The sequence below is a fragment of the Martes martes genome (genome assembly GCF_963455335.1).
Source record: "Martes martes genome assembly, chromosome: 6".
Classification (NCBI taxonomy): Eukaryota; Metazoa; Chordata; class Mammalia; order Carnivora; family Mustelidae; genus Martes; species Martes martes.
Genome location: NC_137893.1, coordinates 58,426,622 through 58,452,939, shown reverse-complemented (window position 1 = coordinate 58,452,939; position 26,318 = coordinate 58,426,622). Strand labels below are relative to the sequence as shown.

The window sequence follows — 26,318 nt, the reverse complement described above, 5'->3', positions numbered from 1 at the left end:
CTTTCGTGTCACCGTACCCAAACGCTCGGGACACTTTCTTCTCAACCCTGATAGTTCTAATGATGATAGGAGCATGGCGATGGGGGCAGCCCTCCTCAGTTCTCAGCCGGCACACTACCACCACAGGATGAATTTACGGCTGCAATTGCTAGGGCTTCCTTCAAGGCTTGATCTCCAGGGAAGGCCACACGAACTAGAGTCAATTCTCATAGATTCTGTTTGGGGAACAAAAATGTCCACGGACTGTCAGCTTTTGCTGTGAGCCAGGTAATCACCCAAACTGGCAATCCAGACCCCTAACTGACAGTCTGTGCCTGAATGAGCTGTGTGAGCTCGGTGGGAGTGAGGAGGGTTAGCGGGGGGAGGGGCGCACGAGGGGCTAGGAAAGAAGATGGATTCTCCAGACCAGTTACCTACACTGAACGGATCTGACCAAAAGGTTTCTAAGGTCTCCCCAGAATTTTGAGCTGCTTCTTCGACACAACCTTCAAGAACGCCCGTAAGAAAATGTGTTTATTTTACTGTGCTCCATTCACTTCTGTCACTAATCCTGAGGAAACATGGGAGTGGATGGGTTAAATTTGAAAATTCCTAAACCAAAAAGAAAATAAACAATATTGGAATGAAAGGTATGGAGAATTCATTCCTTGACACAGAACACAACCTTCCCACGTGCCCATCTTATGAGCTTCAGTACGACCTGGGGGATCCATTCACTGATTATTCACTCGACTGCCAAAGATGCCATTTTGTACACAGTACCAAACAGCCCTCAAGGAGAAGACTTTCACTTATTCTCAAGTCTGAACAGAAATGAGCTTAGAAAATACAGAAGTCTATATGGCACGGGAAAGGTAGCTTCCCAGTAGACACAGTGTGACAGTTATATTAGGAGCCTCAAAGCTGACTCTGGCACTGATCCACTTTGGACCTCTCTGTCTTTCTACTCTTCCAAAATGGAGACAGAAATATCTGTCAAGAATTCCTTTACAAGGTATTGTGAAATAACCATTCCTCAAAAACAAAGTATCTCATCGAAGAACACTGGGCTTCGGAGTAGAACTTCCTTATATAATAGATGACCCTAATTCAACAGAGCTGCTCTGGAAACTCACTAAGTTTCTATAAATCAAACCATTTTTTAAAAGCACTCAGAAAATTTACTACTTAAGGAAAGGCTATGGCAAATGATGAAATACATTCATCAATTCATTTATATACTCATTTGAATTTATATTCAAAAGCATTTATTCATTTATTTGTGGGGTTTTTAAAAAGATTTTAGTAATTTGTTAGAGAGAGTGAGTGAGAGTGCGCACAAGCAGGGGGAGCGGCAGGCAGAGGGAGAAGCAGGCTCCCCTCTGAGCAGGGACCCCCGATACGGAACTCGATCCCACAACCCTGGAATCATGACCTGAGCTGAAGGCAGATGCTTAACCAACTGAGCCACCCAAGTGTTCCTTTCAAAACCATTTAAAGCCCTGAAAAACATCAATTTGATCTTCACCACAACCACCTCAGATAGGTGGTTTTTACTAGTTTCTATTTTTGAATGAGGAAAACAGACTTGAGAAGAGTAATAAACTGATTTGCCAAAGTCACAGAACTTGTAAGTAGCAGAGCCCCAACTGTAAGTATTCTGTTTCTCAACCCCACACAGAACCTAGCTACCATGTGTGCATATAATCATTCACTGAACGGCTCTCACCATGACTCTATTAAACAGTCTACCTCTAAGCCCAGTGCACTGCTCCACTCATCCAAAGACGCAACGTTTGCGTGGGGAGCCTGGCGTTAGATCGATACTGAAATATTAGTGTAATCTTTTAGTAATTTTGTAAATTAAGCTAGTAACGATATTTTCAGACTCTCAGTTTCCTCATCTACAAAGGAGGAATAGTATCTTCCCAGATAGGATTTGGGAAGGATTAAATCAGATAACTTGTATAAAGCCCCTAAAGCAATGTTAGCAAATTAATAAATACCTAATCGTGGCAGCCATTATCATTGGTGTTGAAAATCAAACCTACATGAAACTCTTTAAAAAGGGAAAAACAGGTTTCTTTTTCAATAAAAAGACATCAGATGTAAATTTCAGCCTCTGGATTACACAGTTCTCTCAAACACTAAAAATCTACCACTCGGGTCTAATATCTGAAGGCGACCAACTAATAAGCCGAGATTAAGCCATCATAAAAGATACGCTACTACCCCAAATAGAAACACTGACTGAATTGTCTTTCTTGAAAAGATGTCTGAGGAAACTCCCTGGTTTTTATAAAGCAGCAATGTGGTTTCTCCGTCCCATCAGCTTTGCTTCTTGCCATTTAACTGCTTAGAGTAGGAATGTACGTCTACTAGGCAGAAATTCACAGACAGTTGCCACATGAAAAGAAAAAATGCATGATAGGAATATTTTGTTGCATGGAGCTAGTGCTTTAAAGTTTTCAAAGATTATGTATGTTATTTCATTTGACCCTCATACTACTCACTAGAAGAAAACAGATGAACTTTTTAGCACAAAGACGGCCGATCGTAAACAGCAAACATTTTTTTTCCTGGTCTCATTTTCCATAACACCCTATCAATAGTTGGTAGTATGTAGATGTTACAATACAGAGTGTACAGATTACTGTGGGAAGACAGAGGCCACTAAGTCTGGGAAAGCCAGAAAAGGCTTTGGAGAGAAGGTGACATATACCCAAGCTTTTACCTAGTACAAACTCACGTCTAGTGATTGTCCCTAAGCTTGGTGTAATTTTCTCTGAACTATGTCTTCCAGTGGTTTACTTCTCATGCACTGTTTCTGCTGATTTGCAAACTTAAATAGATCACTCCCTAAAAAAAAAACTCAAAAAATTTTTTACCCAAGGCTTTGATATTAAAAGAGGCAGAGAGTTGAGGTTACTGTTGTTTGACTAAACACCACTTACAGCTCCTTCTAATTCTACAGTTCTGTGATTTTTTAAATTACTGCTCATTCTTATACTGTATTATATACTATATAATACATCATCTTAAAAGTGCATGTTAATCTATAGTCTATTAACATTGAAAAAAAATGGTTTTTTTCCTTCACTACCGTTTATCTCAGAAGTTAATCGTTGAGGGGGCCTGAGTGGCTCAGTGGGTTATAGCCTCTGCCTTCCGCTCAGGTCATGATCCCAGGGTCCTGGGATCGAGCCCCACATTAGGCTCTCTGCTCAGTGGGGAGCCTCCTTCCCCCACCCACCCCCCCCCGCCTGCCTCTCTGCATACTTGTGATTTCTGTCTCTCAAATAAATAAATAAAATCTTTTTTAAAAAATTTTTAAAAAAGAAGTTAATCGTTGGGAAGAACCCTTAAAAATATTTAAGGGAGGGGTATGTGGCTGGCTCAGTTGGTAGAGCATGTGACTCTTAATCTTGGGATCGTGAACTGAAGCCCCACCTTGGATATAGAGATTACTTTAAAAAAAAAAAAAAACAAAAACAAACTAAAGAATATCTAAGGGAACATGCTAAAGAAATTCATCACTAAAGAAATTCAGCCCACAGCAGGGCAAGTCTGATGGCTATTTCCTTCCTATGAAGGGCTAAGAGTTGCCTTTTCATAACCACCTATATTATCTTCTCCAACATGAAATAAACACGTTTTTAAATAAAAGGCATTCAGATATTTGAAGATGATTTTGACAATCCTTTACCTAGAGCTATTATTTTGAGACTGTTGTTCTCTTCCAATATAGGCACAAAGTGCTATAAATTTCCCTCAAAGCCCTGCTATAGTTGCTGCCTAGTTATTTGGAAATATGTTTTTATTTTCAGTAAGATGACAATACTTTCTAATTTCCCTTTTCTTTTTTTTTTTTTTTTTTTTTTTTTGGTCAAATGGGTTATTTGGTAAAATTCACCAGCACAACCATTTGGGTCTGGTGGTTTTTCTTTTCTGAGGAGTTGTTCTTGTTTTTTGTTTTTGTTTTTACTACTAACTTGATTTAATAGATAGAGGGTAATTCAGGTAATCTATTTCTCCTTGAGACAGTTTTAGTAGTTTGTATGTTATCTTTCTAGACATTGTTCCGTTTTATCTGTTATCAAATTTGTGAGCAGAGACTGACTGTAGCATTCCCTTAATCGCCCTGTAATACCCATGAGATCAGTAGTTATGAGCCCTCTTTCATTCCTGACATTGGTAATTTATGCCTTCTGTTTTCTTTGGTTAAATTGGTCATGATGGGTCCTTGATGAGTTTATCACTTTATCATTATGAAAGAACAATCTTTATACCTGGCAATATTTTTTGCTCCAATTTCTACTTCCAGCCACTCCAAGTTTGAAAATAATTAGTACTAAAATTCACATTGCTGGGGCGCCTGGGTGGCTCAGTGGTTTAGGCCTCTGCCTTCGGCTCAGGTCATGGTCTCAGGGTCCTGGGTTCGAGCCCCGCCTCGGGCTCTCTGCTCAGCAGGAGCCTGCTTCCCCCTCTCTCTGTCTGCCTCTCTGCCTAGCTCTAATTTCTCTCTGTCAAATAAATAAAATTTAAATAAAATAGAATAAAATAAAATTCACATTGCTTTCCATCCCTTACCTTATAACCTAATTCTCCTTTGGTATATGAAGTGCATCTTTTTGCAGGCAGTATATAGCTAATCTATTTTCTTCTTAAAAAAAAAAAAATCTAAGCTGACATTCACTGCCTTTTAACTAGAGTGCTTACATCATTTATACTTAATATGATTACTGATTCAGTTAGGTTGAAATGTACATCTTGCTATCCATTTGTTCTCCATTTCCCTTTTCCTTTTTTCTCCTGCCTTCTTTTGGACAATTTTTTCTTCTCATTTTTTAAAAAAGATTTTATTTATTTATTTGACAGACAGAGATCACAAGTAGGAAGAGAGGCAGGCAAAGGGGGAGGGGGAAGCAGGCTCCCACTGAGCAAATAGCCCGATGCAGGGCTCGATCCCAGGACCCTGGCATCACGACCTGAGCCGAAGGCAGAGGTTCAACCCACTGAGCCACCCAGGCGCTCCTGGACTATTTTTTTCTGATTTAATTTTATCTCCTTTGGCTTATACTCTTTCTTTCGAGGTCCTGGTGGTTGATTTAAGGTTTCTCATTATATTCTTAACACAAGGTAACTTCAAGAGATATTACACTTCTTCACATATAGTATAAAAACTTTAGGGGCACCTGGGTGGCTCAGTCAGTTAAGTATCTGCCTTTGGCTCAGGTCATAATCCCAGAGTCCTGGGATTGAGGCCAGCATCAGCCTCCTTGCTCAGAGGGGAGTTTGTTTCTCCCTCTCCCTCTGCACCCCTCACCACTGCTTGTGTGCTCTCTCATGCTCTAAATAATAAAATCTTAAAAAAACAAAAACAAAACCTATATTACATTTCAATTTTTCCCATCTTGACCTTTGTGCAACTGTTGTCATACATTTTACATGTTACAAACCCCAACTACATTGTTACTATTTTTGGTTAAAACAATCACCTTTTTAAAAAAAGATTTAAATAAATAAAAAAAACATACATTTACTCAGAATGTTACTATCTCTGGTGTTCTTTTACTTTGATCTCGTATTATTATCCTTCTTCCTAATGGCTTCCTTTAACATTTCTTATACCGTGGGTATAATGGTGAATTCTTTCATCTTTTGTATGCCTAAAAAAGTATTTTATTACCTTTTTTTGAAAGACATTTTTATTAGCTATAATTTCTAGGTTGACAGTTTTTTCTTTCACTATGTTAAAGAAGTTGCTACACTGTCTTCTGGATAGCATTCCTTTTGGTGAAAAGTCTACAGTTATTCTTTGTTCTTCTAAATTTATAGTGTCCTTGTTCTCTGCTTTAAAATCTTTATTACTGGTTTTAAACTATTTGATTGTGAGGTATGTTGGTATAATTTTCTTCATTTTTTGGTACTTGCTGGTATTTATTAAGCCTCTAAGATATGTGAACTTGTTGTTTCCATCAAATTTAGCAAACTTTCAGCCATTATTTCTTTAAATATTTATTCTGTTACCTTCCTCCTTTGGAGACTCCAATTATACATATATTTGGCTGTCTGAAGTTGTCCCATAGCCCATAGTGTTTTATTCTGTATAATTTCTATTGCTATATTGTCAAGTTCATAAAGTCTTTCTGCAGTGTCTGGTCTGCTGCTAATCCTATCCAATTTATATCCCATTTCAGATGTTTATGTTGCCTCTAAAAATTCAATTTGGATTTTTATATGCCTTTCATGTCTCTCCTTAAACTTATTGCTTTCCTCTACAATCTTGAGCATATGTATAATTGTTTCAATATCTTTGTTTAGTAAAAATGTTTACTAAATATTAAAAAATCTGTTCATTAAATTTATCTTTATTAAGTCTATCATCTCTGAGTCTATTTGTATTGATTGATTTTTCTCTTCACCATTGAATTTTCCTGTTTCTTGGGAGATCTGGTAAATTTTGATTGAATCCTAGATATTGCATACTTTACCTTGTTAGGTGCTGGATATCTTGTAGTTCTCTAAATATCCTTGAGCTTTGTTCTGGGATGAAGTTAAACTACTAGAAACAATTTGACCTTTAAACCGAGAGTCTGCAAATTGTGGTCCACAAATCAAATCTGGTCCACAGCCTATTTCTGTAAATGAAGTTTTATTAGAATTTGGACATCCTCATCCATAGACAATATGGCTGCTTTATCACCACAGTGGCAAAGCTTAGTACGTGCAACAGAGATCATATGACCTGCAAAGTCTAAAATATTTTCTTTCTTACCCTTTACAAAAAAAGTTTATGATCACTCTAATGGCTTATTTTTGGGATTTTTGGGGGGTAGGGGGAAGAATCAGAGCTTTAGTCTAGGGCAAATTTTCCCTCCCTACTGGGGCAATACTCTTCTAACTATTCCATTTTATGCCATTTATTTTAAAAAGTTTTTCTAGTCTAATGGGACACATTCTTCCCTGACCTGCGATCTACATTTTCCTTTCCAGTGGTTCTTTTCTCAACCGTTGGTGATTCTCTTATATGCGTGCACTAATCAGCACTCAGCTGAAGACTCCAGGGGAATACTCTGATGACCTCCAAAGTGTAACTCCAAAGTGTAACTCTCTCTTCTCTAGTATGCTGTCCTACAAATTTTAGCTGCAACTGCCTCCTTGAATTCCCAACTCTATTACCTCAATTCAGTGTGACCACTGAGCTGTGTTTGGGTTCCCTTTCTTACACTGTGGTCTTGGGCACATCACTTGTTTCCCTTCTCTCAGGGTTCAGTCTTATGTTGTTCATTGCCTAATGTCTGAAAACCTGTTTTAAATATTTTATGGCCCTTTTTTTGGTTTCATTTTGGTTTTTGGTTATTTAAGACAGGAGAATGAACCCAGTTCCTGTTACTACACCATGGGTAGAAGTCACCGAAGTCCCCTCAGTATGAATTCCTTACATTTGCATTAGTGTTTCAGATATTTGCTGAAAAGTCTGCATTATCTCATTTCATCCCCTCTACATCAAGATGTAGAGATTACTTGAAAGCTCAAAAAATGCCGAAAGTTACTTGTTTGGGGTCACATTACAGGGCAGCCCATGTCTCTTAGTCATTTTCTCTTCCATAAAAATATAAAATTTTTCAGAATTTGGGATATATAACTAAATAATATGAGATGGTCTTCTCTATAAAGTACACTGTAAAATAACTTGTTAGTAGTACCTCAAACTGTAATACTGAGCAATATAGAATTAGATTGTTACTGAATATTGTTAATGACCAGGTCTATCATCTCAATTAATCCTTATAATCCTCATAGCTATTATTATTTCAGTCTTATAAAAGACAACCTGAGGCTAAGAAAGGCTCATTAATTTGCTCACAGTCATGTACTTATTGGCATCACAGTTGGAATTCAAGCCAGGCTACACTCATTCTAAAACTTGTGCTCTTCACCACGCTGTCTGTTCAATTTATAGCTCTTGAAAAGAAAGCTTTTGGAACTAAATTATGATAGAACACTCCAAGTCTTCAGTAACAAAATGACATTAGGAGCCATTTACTAAAAGTACCAAGATCTACTCACTTTTTCCTGAAGCTAATCAAACAAGCACGAAAAAGAAAATGAATATTCTTCAAAGAAATTTCAAACCTAGTTTTTTGCCCAGCAATACTTAGAAATATACAGATGATTGAGATTTTAGCTGCTTTTTAATCATGTCTAATCTAACTAAAGTTCTAAAATCAAGCATTCAAACTTCCTTATTGAATTATTTGGGAAAGCCTACAACTGATAAAACTCAGCTGGGCTTGAGCTCTAGCACCAGAATTTTCTTACCTCTAAGTACTGAAAACATATTCTTAAGATCTTATATTCTCTCATAACAAAGCTATACATACTTACTGTAGGAAATTCTGAAAATACACATTTCTTATTTGAATTATTCTTAGCATGTTAGTTTCTCTAACATAGCCATAAGAAATGAACCCATTATCTTAAGCCTCCAATTATTTCCACTAAACATATATTCATCATTTCTCTAACTACTTATGGAATTGCATTAATTCTAAGAGTTTTATAATTGATTTTCAGAACTGTACAGGTCTATCCATCACCTTGCCTTTAAGATTTTAGTGTGGGGTACCTGGTTGGCTCAGTCAATTAAGTGACTGCCTAGAGCCCAGGTCATGATCTCAGGGTCCTGGGATCAAGCCCCACGTCGGGCTCCCCCACTCAGCAGAGGGTCTGCTTCTCCCTTTCTCTCTCCCTGTTCTTCTTCCACTGCTCATGTTCACACTCTCTCCCTCTTATAAATAAATAAAATCCTAAAAAAAAAAAAAAATTCAGTGTTATCTCATCCACTAATAACTATACTTGTTACTTTTCTGTCTCACTGCCTGGCTAGAACTTTTACTACCATGTTAGCAGACATCATGTTACTACTCTTGATTTTGATGGAAATGTTTGTGAGCTTTACTATTAATAAATGTACAGATGGTTCGAAATGAATGTTTTGTATCCATAATAAGTACTAGTCCTAAAAGATGACCAGAAATGGGTGTTAAATGTTACTAAATGTCCTGTAGGACTCAAAAAAATTGTTGTACAGTGCATTTATGCATAAGATCCCCAAAGACTGGATCATTTTTGTACTCTTAGGGTAAGTCCTATTTGGTCAGAGTAGATGTTTTTAAAATCTTATTTGCAGATTTTACATTTATTCTCATAACTGACAATATTTAAAAATTTTTGCATTGGCCATTACGTTTTAATGAGGGTTATATAAGTCTCTTGAATATATCTATTTGATCTTTCTGAGCTGTGGAAGTCATGTAGCATGTAAGTAACTATTACATGAACATTAGGAAGAATTTATCAACCTGACAGGCAAACTAGGTCAAAATAACCTTTAGTGTATTACACACTGAAAGTTTCAAAGTTTATTTATATAGAACTGTTTACAGTATTCACTTAAAATTTTCTTATTCTCCCCTGTATCTGCTCTAATTTTTTTTTTCTGGTCACCTAGCATATGGGCAATTTTCTAAGTGTTCCAAAGGCATTATAGTATACGGCTATACCTACCTTTTGTCTAATGGTCTGTTAACAGTTAAAAGGACCCATGACAAGATAGGACGTATTTCTTTATTGCCACCACCAGTCAGAAAAATTGAAATCCAGCTGGCCTGGCTTGGATCCCATGCCCATCCCAGGACTAGAATAACAGAAGGAAAAGATACAAAGACAGCCCCAATTTGAGTCACTTACCCATCTTTGTGGTCACGAGGCAACAACAGAAATGCATGTTAGGCAAAGTCAGTAACTACTACACAATCCCCTTCCCCTAATCCACATCCCTCTTTCTGAATGAAACACACAAAGTTCCCTTCCTTGTGGAGTTCATCTTCAAAGGAAGGTCAGACAGACAAAATATAAATCAGACAGTGATTTAAAACTAAAGTACTGAAGAAATAAGGAGCACTAAGAGGGTAAGGCAAGGAGAAATAGTGGCAATTCAAAATAGGCTGGTCAGGAAAAGCCTAAGTGTGACGACAATTTAGCAAAGATCTGAAGGAAGTAAGAAGCAAGCCTTACGGCTTTTTGTAGCAACACTAGCTGCAAAACCCCGACTTGGAACAAGGATATTGGTATGGCTAAAGCAGTGAGTGAGGGGGAACAGTAAAAGGTTAGGTCAGAAGTAATGGGGGCCCATATTAAGTTGATAAACCTCTAGAAAGAGAAGCACTGGCTAGAGTCATTAGAGCAGAATAGTAACATGATCAGAGTTAAAGAGTTTTAAATAATTTATCTGGCTGCTGTTTGGAGATTAGATTATAGGGGAGAACGTATAAAAGCAGGGAGACCAGTATGAAGGCTACTTTAATAAAAAGCTGATGAAGGTTTGCCCCAGTATGAGAGTAGAAGAGGTAGTGAGAAGCAGTCCTCTTCTGGATATATCTAAGGTAGAGCCGATAGTATTTTCTGATAGCTAGATATGTAAAAGGTGAGAAAAAGAAGAAATGATAGTGGTGCCAAAGAGTCTGGCCTGAGAAAATGAAGGAAAAGAGTTACCATTTAGAGATTAGGAAGACTAAGGAAGAAGAAAGTCTGGCTGTTAGTGGAGAGGAACCTCATTGTGGACATGTTAGGTTTGATATGCCTATCACACATTCAGCAGCTGGATATTTAAATCTGGAGTTCTGGAGGGAGGTTCATATTGGAGATATAAATTTGATAGTTCCAAGCATATATGTGTATTAAAGTCATGAAACTGAACCAGCTTAGCTAGGGAGTGAATGTAGGCAGAGAAACAGTGCAGGAACTGCCCTGGGTCACCCAGTGTTTGGAAGTCAGGTCAATGAAGAGGTATTTGCACGGAAGACTGATTTAAGTGGTCATGGTAACTGGTAGGCAGCTGGGAAAGTGTGGAGACTCAGAACACTAGGGAGGAGTGTAACTGATGGGGTCAATTCTACTGATAGGTCCAGTAAGATGAGGACGGAGAACTGTCAGACTTGCAACATGGAGGTCATTGGTGACACTTGAGACAGTTTTGGTAGAATGGTGAGATCAAGCCTGACTGAAATGGGATCAAGATAAATTGGACAGAAAGACTGAAAATTGTGTAAAAGGAAATGGAAATGAGATGGATTGGTAACTAGGAGGGATGGGAGTTAAATAATTATGTAAAGGAAGGAGGACATCCACAAAAGCTATACCAATACCCTTGAATAGGGGAAAGGAAAGAATCTAAGAACATAAGTACAAGAATAAGCTTTAGATGAGATTCGAGTTCACCCAGGGAGGAAAGAAGAGAAGGCAGGATGTAAGTTACAGGTGCATGTAGTTAGGTAGATGTGATGATGGGTGCTTGTGGAAGTTCTCTTTTGGGCATTTCTATTTTATCAGTGAAAAAGAAAATAGGGTCATCAGGTGAAAGGGAAACTAGGAGAAGAGGAACTGGAAGTTTATAGAGAAATAGGTTTTAAACATTTTCCTAGGAATTAATTGTCCAAGTTGCAAGATCACATGAAGATTAGTAATCAAAATAGTTAAAGTAAGACTAGTGAGAATGGCTAGGTACTTTTCTCCAGCTGTGTTCGGCTGGGCAGCTACAGGCATACAAGAAACTATGTCTTTGGGATTTAGACAGCTAAGGACAACAAAGCAAGAAGAGGGATAACAGAGAGGGATAAATGGGTTATTTTAACAATAGGGTAGAGGCTATTTACATTGAGTAAGGAAATGTCCAGGTGGAGTTAAAAATTTGTTGGTGGGAGTGGAGACTGGTGGAGAATGGGATGCCTAAAGTCAAGATCATGGAGGGGAAACAGTTATTGCTAATGACTAAGTCCACAATATGACCATGAGAAGACTTGGCTGAAGTAGTCTGGGAAACAAAATCATTGAAAGAGAGGAAGTTAAGGCAGTGAGGAAGCAGGGTGTTGGAAGGACCCCAAGATGGCCATAAAACGACCAAAAATTAAGACACATTAGTCTTGGAGAGGAGGACAGTCAGCCAGGAGCTAAATCTTCAAGAAATGAGAATGACGTAGGAATTGGTAGGTGACTACAACAAGGAAGAATACGTATTTTTACCTTCAAGATAAAAATTGTTTTTTAACTATAATAATTATTAATGCTTAATTGCATGTCAACTCTTTTAAGATACTTCAAAGTCTTTGTTATACTTCTTCTATTCTAACTCAAATGTCCTTATTTTCTTTTGCCATCATTGTGAAAAATGTACAAGGGATCCTGTCATTTTTACCAATTTCCTAAATTTTAAAGCTATTTCCCTAAAATATTCCAGGGAACACCAGTCTTACACCATATTTGATAACGCTGAGGTTATATTGGAAAATACATTTGAGAAACACCATAGACCACTGGCTCTCTTAAATAATCAGTTGTTGGAAATAAATATAATTTTAACTCAGTTTTTTTCCCAAATTTACATGACCACAGGTCCCTTTCCCATGTAACATCACTTAACATCCAAAGGAATGAGTATTCCAAGGCATATACTTTGGAGAAGACTGTACTGGAGTTGTCTTCCTAGTGGCCTCAAAACAGGTGAAACAATAACCAATTTGATTCAACTGATTATGATACTGTCAGAGAATACAAATCCCCCAAATGTTACTTTGTAACAATATTATCCTCCACTGCTAACATGATGAAAAACAAAGCCATCTTCAGACATTATTTCTCAGAGATGTCCTTGAAATTAGCTTAGCATATTTTAGTCCCTCATCAAAATCACAACATATAGAAATCAAAACTAATGACTGCATATTATGGTTCATAACCATACTGGGAACACAGTCTCTTTTCTAAGAAACTGGCCGAGTAAACACACTTAACAATGTAACGTGTTTTCAGTTATATAGAGAATAATTTATTTTCTCAGGTTAAAAATGTTGGTACAAATTTTCCTACTTCAAATGTTTGCATTTCATGGAATTTAAAAAAAAACTACCTCTTATTAAAACAGGAATTCTAATTTTTTTTCAATATACAATAAAGAAAAAGTTACAAAATAGTAAGAGAGTTACTTCAAATGATAAAATGAGAACAAAGTTAAATTCTCCCAGTCTGGAATACTGCCCTCATTTCATCTAAATGCCAGATTCTCACAGGTCAGTGAAGCAGAATTCATTTTATCTCACTAGTCAAACCACTTAAACCAGTGGCTTTCTCCCAGGGTGTTGTGTCCTTCTTAACAGCCACAAAGATGTTCTGTGTGAAGAGCGTGATGTTCAACAGGATGGATGTATATACAACCTCAGCTCCACAGATGGCACTTTACTGCCACTAATCATAACCCTGGTAGGAAGTCACTCCAAGAAAACAGATGGCACTAGCCTAAGATATGTACTCAAACTTCCTCAAAGTAACTACCACCTAATGATATCAGAAAAAGTGAAACAGATCTTAAAATAATGTAGGAATGAATCTTGGAACACCACACCAAAAACTAATGATATATTGTATGGTGACTAACATAACACATAAAAAAAATAATGTAGGAACCAAATAATAGAGTTTTGCTCCAATTTTTGCTCCAAGTTCTCTAGAAAATTATTCTTATGTAATTAGAAAATACAAAATGTTTGGGGTGGAGAATAAAAAAATTAAAATGGCCACTTACAAATCCAATGAGGACTTATCAAGAAGGCAGAAACAACCTAAAAACAAAAACAAAAAATAAAAATCTTTAATAGTTTTATATAATAGTTGCACAAGCATTTAAATTTTACTGCAATAACTGTAGACTTATACAAGATTTTGAGAGATCTTGAGTATACTTTACTCAGTTTCCCCAATGATAACTTTTCACAAACTAAAGTAGAATGTCACAATATATATATTTATATTACTACAATCCACTGGTCTTTTGAAATTCCCCAATTTCATTATGCTTGTTTGTACATGTATTTAGTCCTACAGAACTTTACACCCTGTAGGCTCACATATCTATCACCATAGTCAAGATACCAAACAGTTCCATCACCACAAGGATCCTTCAATGTTGCCTTTTTATAAGGATACCCACGCCCCTCCCCACTACCCGTTTTTGTCCCTAACCTCTTATACATCAATTTTTAACATTAAAACAGCAAAATCCATTTGTGAGCAATATTTTTATTGCTCATTTATTTTACTCATTGGGCATAAAAGACCACTATCTAGTATATGTCAAATTATGAATAAAGAATTCCATTTTTCTCCATTAAAGAATATATTTTAAAGGAAAAAAGTCTGAAGAGAATTTTTTTTTTTTACTCATTGTTATCACAACAAACTATTTACTTCAAAAGTCAAAAGGTGAAAGGTAAGCTAAGAATATTATCTGAACTCAGATTCTGTATTTTCAACATACATTTTAAAAGATTTCATTCTTTTAGAGCAGCTTTAGGTTTCCAGTAAAATTGAGGGGAAGATGTTTTTTTAGTTTCAAGTTCCTTTTGTTCAACTACTGGTATACAGGGAAGCAACTGATTGTCATATATTAGTCTTATATCTTGCAAACTTGCTTTAATTACTTATTAGTTCCAGGTTTTTTGTCTGTCAAATCTTTTGGATTTTCTACACAGGTGATCAGGTGATGTGAACAAAGATAGTTTTATTTCTTCATTCCCGATCTATATACTTTTTATTTTCTTGTCTTATTGCATTAACTAGAATCCCAGTACACTGTTGAAAAGGAACAATGAGAAAACATCTTGCCTTGTTTCTGAGCTTGATGAAAAAGCTTTTACTTTCTCATCATAAAGTATGATGTTAACTCTAAGTTTTTGTAGATACTCTTTATCGAGTTGAGGAAGTTTCCCTCTATTTCTAGTTTACTGAGAGGTTTTTTGTTTTGTTTTTTATCATAAATGGGTGCTGGGTCATAGCAAATGCTTTTTCTGCATCTATTGATACAATCAGCTGATTTTTCTTCTTTAGCCTGTTGATGTGAGAGATTACACTGAATTTTTTGAATGTTGAACCAACTTCGCATACTTGTGATAATCCCTTTTTGGTCATGGTGTAGATTTCTTCCTGTAGATTGATGGATTTGATTTGCTAATATTTTGTGAGGATTTTTGAATCTAAGCTCCTGATCTCTCAGGATCAGTATCTCTACTGATTTGTAGTTGTTTTTTTTTCATGCCTTTGCTTGGTTTTCATATTAAGGTAATGCTGGCCTTACTGAACAAGGTAGGAAGTATTCCCTCTGCTTCTATCCTCTGAAAGTGATTATAAAGAACTGGCATAATTTCTTCCATAAATGTTTGGCAGAATTCACCAGGAAACCACCTGGGCATGGTGCTTTCTGTTTTGAAAGGCAATTAACTGATATCTTTAACAGATATAGCCATGGGCATTGAGTTATTCATAGTATTTTGTTATTATTTAAATGTGCAAGGAATGTGAAATGGTATCTCTTTTGTGATATTAGTAATTTGTAACCTCCTCCTTTTCTCGGCTTCACTAGAGGTTTATCAATTTTATTGATCTTTCCAAAGAACCAGATTTTGGTTTCATTGCTCTTCTCTGATATCTGATCTTCAGTTTCATTGATTTCTGTGGTTTTTGTTTGTTTTGGTTTTTGGTTTGTTTAAGATTTTATTTTTAAGTAATCTCTACACCCAACATGGGGCTGGAACCCATAATCCTGAGATCAAGAGTTGCACACTCTGCCAAAAGCCAGCTAGGCATCCCGATTTCTGCTCTAATTCTTATTACATCTTCTCTTCTGCTTACTTTCAGATTTTTTTTTCTAGTTTTCTAAGGTAGAAATTTAGATTACTGATTTCAGGGCTTTCTTTTTTTCTACTATTGGCATTCAATACTCTACATTTTCTTCTAAGCATCACTTTCTCTGCATCTGACATTTTGATGTCATGTTTCCATTTAGTTCAAAATAGTTCAAAATTTCTCGATATACTTTTCTGACCTTTTATTTTTTATTTTTTTAAAAGATTTTATTTATTTATTTGACAGACAGAGATCACAAGTAGGCAGAGAGGCAGGTAGAGAGAGAGAGAGAGGAGGAAGCAGGCTCCCTGCTGAGCAGAGAGCCCGATGCGGGACTCGATCCCAGGATCCTGGGATCATGACCCAAGCCGAAGGCAGAGGCTTAACCCCCTGAGCCACCCAGGCGCCCCTTTCTGACCTTTTATAAAGTATGTTATTTAACCTCTGTATTTTGAAATTTCTTATCTTTTTTTTTTAAGATTTTATTTATTTATTTGACAGACAGAGATCATAAACAGGCAGAGAGGCAGGCAGAGAGAGAGAGAAGCAAGCTTCCTGCTGAGCAGAGAGCCCGATGCGGGGCTCGATCTCAGGACCCTGAGATCCTGACCTGAGCTGAAGGCAGAGGCTTAACCCACTGAGCCACCCAGGCACCCTGAAATTTCTTACTTATCTTTATATTATTGATCTCCAAGTTAAATTCTACGGTGGTCTGAGAGCAAACAATATAGGATCTTTATTCATTTAAATCTGTTATGTTTTAAGGCCCAGAATGTGGTCTATCTTGGTGAATGTTCCACGTGAGCTTGAGAAGAATATATATACTATTGTTGTTGGATAAAGTAATCTGAACATGTCAATTACATCTAGTTGACTGATTGGGATATTATGTTCAACTATGTCTTTATTAATTTTCTACCTCTGAGGTCTGTAGAGTGTATAATATCTTTCTAACCAGAAACCTCTAAGCTCTATAAGCTTACCATGGCATAATCTAGGTATTTTATATATATTATCTCATTTAATCTTCATAACAACTCTACAAGGGATGTGCCATATTATCCCTTTTTGGCTCATCAGGAAATTCAGGCACCGAATGTTTTAGTAAGTTGCCCAAGGTCACGCAATTAGCAAATGATTGATCCTGACACCTGAGTCCAGGATTTTAGCATCTAGGCTATATGATCCCTTAAAGAAACCTAGGATGATGAAATCAAGTTATTTTGTGTTATCATTAATTTCTATGACAGTAAAAATTTTCCCAGTTAAGTCTTGGTACACAACAGTAATTACTCCTAAGTGCTAATGTCCCTTTTCCTTGGGGTTCCTAAACACAGTTACCTTGGCAGATAGAGTTTAAGCACAACACTTGTGTGGTTATTCTGTGGTTCTTCATTCTAAAACATTCCATAAGACTGAATTTTTTTCATGTTTGTTTGCATGTTACCACAGATACAATATTTATGTTCATGTTCACTGTTTTCTTAAATTGTTAAATTCTTAATAGACTATCTGTACAAATAGGTTTGTAAATAGCTACAGAGGAACATGCAAGAAATGCCTTTAATGAGTATAATCATGAGCACAAAGACAATGGCAGGTAGGCTCTACTTCATCAGTTTCTCGTTTCCAGGAACCTAGACTCTGACACAGGAAGGGAATGAAGACCTTCACTGGAAGGCAAGACCCAGCATCAGAGAATATTGTGAGCACTTTCCTCTAAACTTCATTTACCTGCCAGGAAGATGATATAACTTATCAACCTGCATTAAAGTTTTTAAAATTCTAGGATGTAAAAAACTAACCATGCCATTCTTAGTTCATGTAACGAAGTACCATAGATTTGATGGCTTAAACAATAAACATGTATTTCTCCCAGTTCTAGAGGCTAGAAGTCCAAGATCATGGTGCCAGTATGGATGGGTTCTGGGGAAATCCTCCTCAGGGTTTTAGACGGCTAACTCCTCACATAGTGGAAAGACAGCTAGCTAGCTCTTTGTCCTCTTCTTACAAGGGCACTGATTTCATTCATGAAGGCTCCACCCTTATGATCTACTTACCTCCCAAAGGCTCTACTTCAAATATCATCACATCAGGGGTTAAGATCTCAACATAAGGGGCACCTGGGTGACTCAGCGGGTTAAGCCACTGCCTTCGGCTCAAGTCATGATCCCAGGGTCCTGGGATCAAGCCCCACATCGGGCTCTCTGCTCGGTGAGGAGCCTGCTTCCCCCCCTCTCTCTGCCTGCCTCTCTGCCTACTTGTGATCTCTCTCTCTCTGCCAAATAAATAAAATCTTAAAAAAAAGAAATTAAAAAAATATCTCAACATACATATTTAGGGAGATATATTCAGTCAACTACAACAACCTTATATGGAGATGAAGACAATACAGTCATCTCTGAAAAACCTCTCTACAAAATTTCACTTGTAAGGGAAAAAATATGGACAGACTACTAAGAACTCTGAAACACTTCCCCACTCCTGTTATTTCCTGTTTTCTCTCCTCTCTTCCAGTTGGTGTCCTCACTCCCAATACTTGTACATAATACCTATGTCTCTGTGAACATCCCCACATTATCCTCCACTGAGGGGGAAAAAAAATGAGAAAGCTATTGGATGCAACATTTTATCTCTTCAGTGCTAACCTTACAAAATTCCTTTTCTAGCACCAGTCAACTCTACCTCTTCATTTGAAGTCTCCTCTGCATTATCACGTTCTCCCTTGCTTCTAGAGATACTTCTCCCCTACATAGTACAGTGATCTCTTATTTCCCAACCTTTAACAAACAAAACCTTCATTAACCTTGCACTGCCCTCCAGCTTCTACTGTATTCCCAGACTACATTCTCAAACTTCTGAAAAAGACTGAAAATGTAGATAATCCCCATTTCCTCACCTATTCACTTTCCAACCCATTCCCTGGCTCTTATCTCTACCACTCTATCAAGAGATCCTTATCAAGGTCATCAAAGCAATTCTTATTATCCTCATTTTAAGAACCAGGGCACTGAAGCTCAAGAGAGATTACTAGGTTGAGATAGTAAAGACATACCTTCCCTTAGAGATAAGCAAGAGCCCAGGGCTGCCCCAAAGTTCTCTTTTCAGGGTATTAGACTAAGGACTTTATCTTCCAGGGACCCCACGTCCTTCTTCCCTTAGGTCATCTTCCCTACATTAAATCTCAGACTTACTCCCCAAAATATTCATTGTTTTTCATCATTTTTCACTGAGAAAGTATTTTGTTTGATCTATGAATATTTTCTGCAGATCACTTAGTGTACACTATTTAACTAAAAATAGGTGGTTTTATTCCCTTTGTACAAATAAGAAAATTATGAAACAAAAAACTTTCCCAATATCAGACATTTGAGAAGTATCAGAGTCAGAATTTGACCTGATCACCTGGATTCTACAACCCAGGCTGCCTGTCTTCATGATGGTTAAATCTCACAGCTTCTCAGTTTGTCCTTTTACATGGTAACAAGGTAAGAGCATCACTCAGAAATGTGACACAATCCCAATACTTCCATAAGATCAGAAAACATAGGGTTGATACAAATCTGTTATGAGCAAACATGTAAGAAACTGATTTATATATCAAAATGGGATTTGTAATGAGAAATACAGTTGTTAAGATATGACACCCAACTTTGGTGACTAGAGCATTTTCCCTCTCCAGCACTATCTAGGAAGCTAAATTGGTTAAGCATGAGGGATGATGCAGATGTGTGTGCTCACCCATATCCTATTCTTTTTTTAAGCACACAGACATTACACTTGCTCAGTATTGCTCTTAAACCTGGACATGAGGGGTTCATAGAAAATCCTTCCCTCTAGAGTAAGAAGGTCAAGGGTTTAAGGGGACTACCCACCCAGGCCCAGACTCCCCTCCTAGACCATGCTGCAGGTTCCTGGAACCAAGGTGTTCCTTGTTCAAAGAACTTCAAGCCTGATAGTAGGGACTGTACAGCTCTCTTTCCCAGACCTAGGTTTATGAAAACAGGTTGTGCTCACCAGCACAGAGAATTAAACAGAAACAAACAGAAATTAAATCTTCCAGATTTTGGAGAGAACTGCGCTTCCAAAGAGAACCAGTCCATCACCTGAAATCTAAAAATGATCTTTGACTCCTCCTATATGGAAGCACTGGGAAGAAAGGGCTGCTCAGTTCCAAGCAGAGCAAATTCTCTACTCTCCATTTCATAAGGAGCCAAGGAAGATAAAAGGAAGAACTCCCCAGAGGGAAGAACCAGAGCCTCTGAAAACAATGAACAAGAAGGTAGAATCAGGCCCCAGGCAAAAAGCATCTTGTTCCCTCAAGGTGTCCCAATACCTGTCATGAGGGATTTCAGAACTGCTATGGACCAGTGACTCCAGTGTGTCTCCTATGTTCCCCTTTTCTGGAAGGGATAGTTTTACTACTTTTAACTGCCTCGTTTTACCATTATATATTAGGTGTATATAAGGGAGGTGTGTGCACATATGCACAGAGGGAAGGCCATGTGAGGACATAGCAAGAAGGCAGCCATGAGCAAGCCAAGAAGAGAGGCCTCCTCAGAAACCGAATTTGCTGGCACTTGCACTTCGACTTCTAGTTTCCAGAATTGTGAGAAAATAAATTTCTGTTGTTTAAGCTACCCAATCTGTAGTATTCTGTCATGGCAATCTAGACAGAATAATCCAGATTTGCACCGTGAACTAGAATGCTGCAGTTAACAATGTGGAAGTGGTTTTGGAATGGAGTAGAAGCTGGGAAGGGTTTTGAGGTGCATTATAGAAAAAAACCAAGACTGCCTTGAAGAAATACAAAGTTAAAGGAGATTGTGGTGAGAATTCAGATGTGAATGAAGAACATGCTCTTGGAAACAGAGGAAAGATGATCCTTCCTATAAAGTGGAAAAGAATTTGGCTAAATTGTGTTGTGTTTAGTAGAAGAGCTTGTAAGTGATGAAATGTTAAGCTTGCAAGTGATGGCTGTTTAGCTGAAGAGATTTCTAATCAAAGTGTTGAGGGGATAGCCTGGTTTCTCCTTATAAGCCCTTCTTCTTCTCACTGAATAGACTGTGAGAAGAGAGATAAACTGAAAAGAATCATTAGAAAAAAACAGAGGGGCGCCTGAGTGGCTCAGCGGGTTGGGCCTCTGCCTTCCGCTCAGGTCATGGTCTCAGGGTCTTGGGATCGAGCCCCGAATCGGGCTCTCTGCTCAGCGGGGAGGCTGCTTCCCCCTCTCTCTCTGCCTGCCTCTCTGCCTACTTGTGATCTCTCTCTCTCTGTCAAATAAATAAAATAAATCTTTAAAAAAAAAAAAAGAAAGAAAGAAAAGAAAAAAACAGAGAACTTGAAGAATTGGAAAAAGTCTGTCTATCCATATTACAAAAAATGAGAGAACATGTCCTGGAGAAAAACACCAAGAGTGTGGCTGGACAATGACTCCATGAAGAGATAACCCTTAAGAGAGTTATTATTCAGCCAAATCAGCAGAAGCCAGGAACAGATATGGGATTATACCAGCAAAGACTCTGACCATTTGGACCAAACAGAACAGAGTCAGGATGAAATAAAGGATGGATTTTGGACTTCTAAGATCGAGCAGGTCTAGACATAGAACTATTTGGCTGCAAAGATGCTTTATTCCTCATGAAAAGAAAAGAATGACCCCAGGGCAAGCCAGACATCCTCACTTCTACTCCCACTACAGCCTCCCAAAGGGCACGGCTGTTCCTCCTTTGTTTAAGAGGGTGGGGCTCCATCCTTGGCTTCAGTGGGCCAGACTGCCCCCACTAGGTGCCTCAGGGGTGGGGCCACTGCCTAAGGCTATGGGACCAGAAGGCAGATTGTGAAGCCAAAGAGGATTATTCTTGAGATTTAAAATCAAATGGAGTTTGCCTTAGTAGATGTTGGCCTTGTTTGGGACCTACCAATCCCACTTGGGACCTACCAATTCCATTCCATCCTACTCTGTCCCACCACTGTATTTTGGAACCCCCTAATCTGTTTGGTTTCACAGGTTCACTGTAGGAGAGGAATTTTGCTTCAAGATGAATCTTACTTCGAGTCCCATCCATACCTGATTAATAGGATATTTAATTTCTTAATTTTTTAAAAATAGGTTCCACACCCAATGTGGGGCTCAAACTCATGACACTGAAATTATGAGTCACATGCTCTACCGACTGGCCAGGCACCCCAGATAATATTTAGATAAGGCTTTGGACTGTAGACTTATGAGCTGATGCTGGAATGGGTTAAGACTCTTGGAGCTGTTGGGATGGAATGAATGCATTTTGCATGCAAGAAGGGCATGAATTTAGGGGTTAGAGAACCAAATGTCATAGATCGAATGGTATCCCTCCAAAATTCTTATGTTGAAGCCCTAACCTCCGACATGATTATATTTGGTGACAGGGCCTTGTAAGAACACAGGGCCTTTAAAGAAGAGGTAACTAAGACTAAATGAGAGAAGGGTGGGACTTGTGTTCTTACAAGAAGAGGAAGAGACATCAGAGACTATTCTCTCTCCACACATGCAAAAAGGAGAGGGCATGTGAAGACACAGCAAGAAGGTGGCTATCTATAAGCCAGGAAAAGAAGTTTAGAAACAGACCTGCATAGATGGATGGAAACCATCACTACAACTCAAAGATGCAAAGGAAATTCTTTTCAAAAAATGATTCTAGAGCAACTGGATTCCTACAGCAGAGGGGAAAAAAAGGTAATCTAGATTCTTATTTCACATCATACTAAAAAGTATTGCAATAAATCACAGAATGGAACACAGACCTGTGAAAAGAAAATGAAGCTCTTCACGACTGTGGGATAGGCAAAGATTTTTCAAATAGGACACAAAACATGGTATTCAAAAAATTGATAAACTGGATTTAGGAAATTGTATTATTCAAAAGACATTATTAAAAGTGAAAACAGAAAAGTCAGACTGAGAAGCTATTTGCAAAACACACATTCAATAAAGGACTCTAATTTAAAATATAAAGAATTCCTACAAATCAATACGATGACAATGCAAAAAAATATGCAAAAGACTTGAATAAGTATTGCATAAAACATATGAAAGGGTGCTCAACATTAATAACGAAAGAATGGAAAAGAAAACCATGAGCTACCAGCACACATCCACCAGAGGGCTTAAAATGAAAACTTATAATAATATCAAGTGCTGGTGAAGATGTGGAATTATAACTCCCACTGCTGGTGGGAGAGTATCCTTACTCATTCACTGGTGGTTACCTGGCAGAATTTACTAAAGCAAATTCCTGGCTACCCCAGGACTTTAAAATTCTACTCTGACATATACAAGTAAAATACTACAAAACTCACTAAAAGATCCGTGTATGACTATTCACAGCAGCTTTGTTTTTTTGTTGTTGGTTGGTTGGGTTTTTTTTTTTTTTTCCAGTAAAATTTTATTTTGGAAAAAGTTATTTCCAAAGTTATTTCCAAGAGAAATGGATCAAATATCCCAGTTAGTTGTACTGAGTGCTGAAAATGTTCATCACCACTTCACAGAAATTGTAGTTTCTCTTAACAGAATATTTAGGATGGACGCATCATGTCTAAATAGTTCAAACTGTAAGCACAGACGATTAACACAGAGACAAAGACTGAGCTGGGGAGTGTTTTATTGAAAGAGGATGCCTGTGACACCATCACAGCCCAGTCACCTCCCTCACCTGCCAAGATGCTGCTGGGTGCCAGGAAAGGCCCAGCGATGTGGGTGAGTTCAGATCTAACAGCATCAGAGGTACAGGACTCTGGACTGAGACACCGGTTATCAAAGCAAGAACCCAGTTGAGGAGAATCTTAAATATCTAAGTGACTAAAAGGGGTTTTAAGATATGAGCAGTATGTACAACAAGAAGTACTGAATAGAAGTGCTGGTGGTCCCTGCTCCTCTGGGCCCCTCCTGACTGATGGGCTTGGATGACCAGTCTTGAGGGGGTCTCATGGCCAACTGTGATCACAACCAAAGACCCTCCTGTGGACTGGCCGTGGTCTCTGCAGATGACATCAGTGAGGCCTCCTTCCTATATATAAGGCAGAAAACCACAAAAGAGAATTCCAGCTGACCTGCTCAGAACAATTCCCCTTTCCATCCAGGGCAAGAAGTATGGACTAAAAGGCCATGTTTTAGATACTTGGGTATTCATACTTTTTTACTCTCCTCCTAGAGAAATGCAATGTAACCACAGTGCAGCCCATGGACAGAAGACAGGGAAGAGGCTTGGCAACACCCACGGGAGCAGGGCTGGGGGCTGAGCAGAGTGGGTCTTCAGGCAACCTTCAGGGCTGGGAGATCTTGTCTAGAGACATGAACCCCATCTTCCCAAGGGTCCTTAGCAGCACTCAGCCACCAGGCCAGACCACCAGGAGGGTGATGGGCCATAGTTGGGAGAGAGGCAGAGCCAGCCTTCAGGGCAGAACTGCAGCGCCCTGCACACCATCAGCAGATGATGCTGGCATGGCAGGTGAAGACCTCCTAACTGCCCTCCTAACGCTGGGCGTCTGCCCGGTGGATGCAGATCCAGATGGCAGCCTCGATCCAGGCTCCATCTTCATAAACACAGCCTCAGGCTTCCAGTGGGGCATAGGTGGGTTGGTCTCGATGACAGTGCCTTCCCTCAGCAGGTCTGTGCTGACCTTGCAGATGCCGGGCAGATGTTTGCTGCTGATATCAGTGGTTTCTATTTCAGGGCTCATGGCAGAATGGACAATTTTATTAAACTTCAACCCCAAGCTTGCGAGTCAGAGCCCAGTTCGTTCAGTCTGTTCATGACCCAAGAGCTTCAGAGTATGATCGTTCTCCATGGAGGAATCCACGTGGTTCCAGGAGCACCAGATGAGAAAGATGCGTGGCCTGGCCTTGGCTTCATAGTGGTCCAGCCTGCAGGCCAATTCCTCTTCTCCAGAGTCCAGGTACCTCTTCTGTAGGTTGAGCAGGGACCGTGGTTCTTGCCTGTGTCAGCTGGTGTCAGAGATGCTCAGCGTGGCACATGGCCCCCATCCACGCTGCTGCCTTGAGTGTGAGCAGCTCTGTGTCCCCACCCCCGTAGGGCTTCCCCAACACCACTGCCGAGAAGAGCACGGCAGTCGAGCCCTCTGCCAGGGCACAGGCCACCAGCTGCCACGCCTGTTGGAATGCCATGGCGGTCGGAATGCCATGCCCACCTGATCTGTGCCACCCCTTGCCCAAAGCAGCTTTATTTGTAATAGCCAAAATTAGAAAGAACCCAAATATCTGTTAACAGAGTGGATAAACTGTGGTATGTTGACACAATGGAATACTACAGAAATAAGAATATGAGAAAAAATATATACACATGCATTAATATGGATGAGTTTCAAAAAACTATGAAATCAGACAAAGGAATACATATTATTTGGCTACTCTTATAGTCCAACAATAGACAAAACTTATCTGTAGGGATGGAAATCAGTACCTCTAGGGGATGTACTAGCTGGGAGGTACGTGATAATTTTCTCTTTCTGGATGGAATATGGTCTTGATCTACTGTACTAGATAGTTGTACATATAAAAATTCATCAAGCTATATATTTAATATTGGCACATTTTATATGCTTTTCCCCCATGTATTTTATACCTTGGTAGAAAAAGTAGTTCATAAAAGATAAGCAGACTATTTTTACCTTATCAGTTGCTTAGCAAAGGTTAATAGGTAAAAGCAAAATTATCTACTTAAAAACAAAGACCAAGCAAATTGTGCTTATATCTGTTTCACTGACCCCAAGAACAGTCAAAATTAGACTTTTCAAATCTTAGCCATTAGTATCAATAAAAACTTAGAAGGAAAATCTGAAGAAAGTAGGAGTACATCAATTAGTCCACAGCAGTTAAGCTTGTTACTCAAGTTAAGACTCCACGTAACATACTGGCAATGTATGTGAAGCAATTTTAGTAGTGTCTTTTACCATAAATAAACCTATTTAATAATTTTAACTATTTATTTTTGGTACCAAGGCAGTATGGCATAAAAGAAATAGCAAGAGCTTTTGAATCAGACAAACCAGTTTTGCCACTTACTAACTATACAGTGTTGGGCAAGTTTCTTAATCTCCTTGATACTGAATTTCTTCACAATTTAAAACAGAGACAATAATACTTTGCAAAATTGTAGCACAATTATAGTAGGTATTTAAGAGTAGTAACTATTTAGCAATAGCTCTTTGTATGCAAAGTATCATGATAGGTACTGGAATCCTATCTCTAAGAACCTGACCAACTGGAAATGACATTTAGATATAAAGATTGGTGATGAAAGGTAAGAATTTAACAAGGGCTATAGATTACAAATTATAGGGTTCCTATCCAGCTAGGAGGATTGTGGAGTGAGTATCCTCAGAACAGAGCCTGGAAAAGTTTTGGAAAATCCACTTAAGGCAAAGGAAACAGCGTGAATTAAAGTATAGCCTCAAAAAACAGTCCAATGACTTCAGGTTCTGATCAGTTAAGACTAACTATGCCACTGGACTAATTCTAAGAAGTAAGACTACAAGGCTAGTAGAGCAAGCTGGGACTACATAAAAAAGGACCAGTCAGGACTAAGAAGTCAAGGACCTGTTTT

At 38.5% G+C, this 26,318-nt stretch overlaps 1 pseudogene across 1 annotated transcript; it reads right to left on the bottom strand.

Moving 5' to 3' along the window:
- Positions 1 to 24,226: 24,226 nt before the first annotated feature.
- On the bottom strand, positions 24,227 to 24,880 carry LOC308344322 (serine/threonine-protein phosphatase PGAM5, mitochondrial-like; annotated as a pseudogene). Its single transcript has one exon. The product of its transcript is annotated as a serine/threonine-protein phosphatase PGAM5, mitochondrial-like (transcript).
- Positions 24,881 to 26,318: the final 1,438 nt, after the last annotated feature.